Source organism: Ovis aries, chromosome 19, assembly GCF_016772045.2.
Source record: "Ovis aries strain OAR_USU_Benz2616 breed Rambouillet chromosome 19, ARS-UI_Ramb_v3.0, whole genome shotgun sequence".
In the NCBI taxonomy this organism is placed as follows: Eukaryota; Metazoa; Chordata; class Mammalia; order Artiodactyla; family Bovidae; genus Ovis; species Ovis aries.
The window spans coordinates 13,565,911-13,570,435 of NC_056072.1; positions in this window are offsets into that span (position 1 = coordinate 13,565,911).

The following is a 4,525-nucleotide window of genomic DNA, read 5'->3' on the forward strand; positions in this document are numbered from 1 at the left end:
TTTTATGTAAGATTTTATTCCAAAACGAATTCCACTGCTGAAAAGAATGGAAAAACACTGGGTTGGTTGCCTCCAGCTCTAGCAAATAATTTAAGACGTTGTAAAAAATGTCTTTCAAAAGCAAGCGGGCTCCCTATGATTGATACAAAATAGCACTTGGTTGACAAGCTTTCTACAGCTTTTTTTTAAAAAGAGTCTTCCTTTTAGGATTTCACTGACAGGTGAGCTTTCAGAAATTTTATTCGGAGCAACAGATAAAGTAACAAACGCCTCGGACATCTGTGCAGCACTCTTAGCCTTCACGCTGGTTATTCTGTTTCGTTCCCAGCTGTCTCCTGCATGTAGATCACTGAGGGGCGCTCAATAAGCAGAGGGTCTCGAGAGAGCCTGAGGAATGGGCATAACACAAAAAAGCAGAAGGTGCCTCCGTAAAGGTGCACCAACATTTCAGGCAGGGACCCAACTCTTCATACACTTTCAGTCAAAGGTGGGTGCAGGGTCCCCTTAGTGACTTTCCTCTGTGTGTGTGTGTGTGTGTGTGTGTGTGTGTGTGAGAGAGAGAGAGAGAGAGAGAGAGAGAGAGAAGGCTTGGGAAGGAGGCAGAGAGAGAGCAAGGTACAGATAAAGGTCCAGAGAGAAAAATGTCCATAAAGAGATACAGTTACATAGAAACAAACACACAAAGACAGACAGAAACCAAAGTGGGGGACAGGAGGATAGATGTGGGTACAGGGGAGATGGGGAAATAGGAAGTCCCAGAGAAACAGAAAGTGATGGGGTCAGTTGAAACATTTGTTGAATACAGCTTAAAAGGGACTTGGAAGAGTTCAGACACTTGTTAGCAGAACCATCAGTGGATTGTATGTAGGCAATTTGAATTAAGAAACTATTAAAAATTAATTGGACAGTTGGAGACATTTGAACAATAACTTAGTGTTTTATGATATTAACTTGACATTTGATCATTTTTGAGTGTGTTAATGGGATCAGAGTTGTGGTTTTTACAGAGTGCTTGTCATCTGGAGACATCTGAAATATTTATGAGTCGAGTGATTCAGTGTCTGAGCCTGCTTCAAGATAGTGTGGGGGGAGCGGTGGGAGGGGACGTCCACGATTGTTTCCATAGGTTATTTTTTAAACTTTATTGGTAATTCGAAGATAACTGCTTTACAGTATTGTGTTGGTTTCTGCCATATATCAACATGAGTCAGCCGCAGGTGTTTGTATTGTTGAAGATGGGTGATGGGAACACAGAGGTTCCTGATTCTGCTACTTCTGTGTGTTTGAGTTTTTCCATAGTATGAAGTTAAAAATATATTTGTTGAATGCTTGTCCTGGGTCAGGCATTGTGTGGGGAAAGAGAGAGGCAGTGAACAAAACAAAGACAGATGTGGAGATGGAGAGGAGGAGGGAAGGCAGAGGCAGACAGAAACCCAGAGAGGCAAAGGAAAGACAGAGAGGAGGGGGTGCATGCTCCAGGCCAACATGCAAAGAGCAGGCTTCACCCCAGTGGCGCTGACATGTTGACGAATGCCCCAGGGTTCCTCGGGCCCTCCCAGGCTTGGGTGTAAACTCAGATCATATGGACAGTAATCATTCCACCCATCGCCAGCCGATGATTCCTGGCAAAACCTCCTGTACAGGTGTCCCAGGAGCCCTCTGGAAGCTCAAACCCAAGTCCACTCAGCAACCACACTGTGTCCCCAGTTCTCCCACCTCTTTTGCTGTCCCTTGGCTTAGATTGTTGCCTCTGTTAGGCCAGAACCAGGAAATATTTGCAATAACTTATTGCTGTTTACTTTACTTCCTCACCTCCCCCTCTTTGTTCTATTAAGAAAAAAATTAGCTTCCAACCCAGGCAAGATGGTTGTTTGGGACACTAGTCCACCATCTCCTTGGTCTGCTGGCTTTCCAAATGAAGAGACTCTTCCTTGTCCCACCCCAACACTCTCTAGCCTGGTTGGCCTGTTGTGTGGCAGGCATTAAGAGCTTGGCCTGGGGAGTATGGGCACCTCCCTCCACCCTTCTGTCTCCCTGGGCACTGCGGCCTGTCCTGGGCCCTGCCATGCCTACTGGATGTTGCTTCTTCTGCCAGGTTGTGGTTACCCACACATGGAGCTGCTGGCTTGACCAAAGAAAATGCTCGAGCCCTTTGTGTGACCAAGTACTCCATGCAGGAGAGGAAGGCATCTCTCCACTCTGGCTCACAGGAGGCAGAGGAGAGGCGGAACCAGGCTGCTCTCTCTCCCTCAAGGCTCAGATTCTTCACACCACACCCCTTCCCATGTCCCTTCCTAATGCCCTGTCCTCCAGTGATGCAGAAATGATTTCTGAAGCCATTCTCCTAGCATGCAGATACGTGCAAAGGGTGCCCTGGTGTAAAGGCACATGTTTCGTCTTTTAGGTGTGGGTGACTCCTCTTCTTCCGGGGGCGGGGATGCTGGCCATGACTAAGGAGCACCTGCACGGCACGGGGTGCTAAGCCCTTCACTTGTGGGGTCGCTCAGTAGGCACTCTTTCCCCAAGCCTGACCCTCTCCTCTTTCTTCCCACCAGGAAGATCTCTTCTCAGAAAAGCAGGCAGGTCTTCTGGCTGGCTTATCCCAGTGGAATTTGCATTCTAAACCTCTGGGCTTTTGAATGGGGCTTGGGAGCATGTTTAGGGCTGAGGTCAAGAAACCAGACTGAGGGGTAGATGGAAGGCACCTAAAGGCTGATTAAGCATTGTGCTAGGTGTTTTCATATCCTATGAGATGGATATTATTATTTTAATAGTAATCATGTGTTCAGTTCAGTTGCTCAGTTGTGTCCAACTCTGCGACCCCATGGACTGTAGCTCACCAGGCCTCCGTGTCCATCACCAACTCCCAGAGTTCACTCAAACTCATGTCCATTGAGTCAGTGATACCATCCAACCATCTCATCCTCTGTTGTTCCCTTCTCCTCCCACCTTCAGTCTTTCCCAGCATCAGGATCTTTTCAACTAAGTCAGCTCTTCCCATCAGGTGGCCAAAGTATTGGAGTTTCAGCTTCAACATCAGTCCTTCCAATGAATATTCAGGACTCATGTCCTTTAGGATTGACTGGTTGGATCTCCTTGCAGTCCAGGGGACTCTCAAGAGTCTCCTCCAACACCACAGTTCAAACCCATCAGTTCTTCAGTGCTCAACTTTCTTTATAGTCCAACTCTCACATCCATATATGACTACTGGAAAAACCATACCTTTGACTAGACAGACCTTTGTTGGCAAAGTAATGTCTCTGCTTTTGAATATGCTGTCTAGATTGGTCATAACTTTGCTTCCAAGGAGCAAGTGTCTTTTAATTTCATGGCTACAGTCACCATCTGCAGTGATTTGGAGCCCCCAAAATAAAGTCTCTCATTGTTTCCTCATCTATTTGCCATGAAGGGATGGGACCAGATGCCATCATCTTAGTTTTTTGAATGTTGAGCTTTAAACCAAATTTTTGACTCTCCTCTTTCACTTTCATCAAGAGGCTCTTTAGTTCCTCTTCTCTTTCTGCCATGGGATGGTGTCATCTGCATGTCTGAGGTTATTGACATTTCTCCCGGCGATCTTGTGTACTATTATTATAATAGCAACTAGCACTTATTGAGCATTTACTATGCACCAAGTGTTGTGATATGTGCCCTACACATACTGTCTACACATTTAATTTTCACAATAATCCAGTGAGGTAGGTTGCTTTGTTCCTCCCATCTTATCAATGAGAAAGCTTTGGGGAGAGTAATGGGTGCAAATCCCACTGTATCAATGCTTGACCTTGTCTTGCTGGTGTCGTCTGACCTGCATGTTGAAGTAGGGAATGCTTGGCTATCGTGGCTCAAAGACTGTGTGTGCTGTACCTGTATAACCTTGAGAAACCTGTTATGATGAGATGCTGATGCTACTCTTATTCTCTAAGACAATGACTGACTCTGAAACAGAAAAAGAAGAGGCAGCAAAAAGGCTTTCCCTATCGTAGGCAGAGCATGTCAGCTCCATTTGAGATGCTCAGACCACCTCCTACCCCCCGCACCCCGCCGCCCACCAGAGACAAGCAAATGCCTCATCCTTCTCATTGCTTAATCAAACTGGGATCCCATCACCCTGTTGAGCCAGATGGTTTCTGAAAATATCAAATGGGGCTTTGTGTCGCTCAGCTCTGCCAGCATTAAGATAGATGGGGCCACCATTAGCCACAGGTGTGGAGCTGGCTTGTGAGAAGCAGCCCCTTACACTGCCGTCCTTCTCATCCAGGCTTTGTAGGTTGAGGCTGACCTTCCTGTTGCACTCCACCCTGAAGTCAGTACTGGTTCCTCTGTCAAATCTCTCCTCTGTTGAAGAGAATTTCCAGATGCATGGACAAGGCTTCTAGCCTAGCAGTCCCTTCCAGACGTAGAAATCTGATCTCTCATCTCCTCTCTTCATTGCTCCGGTCAAATCAGGAAGAAGTACAGGGTGTTATTAGAGACTCTTAAGGTCTCCTGGAGCTTGGCTACTCGAAGTGTGTAAAGTGTGTTC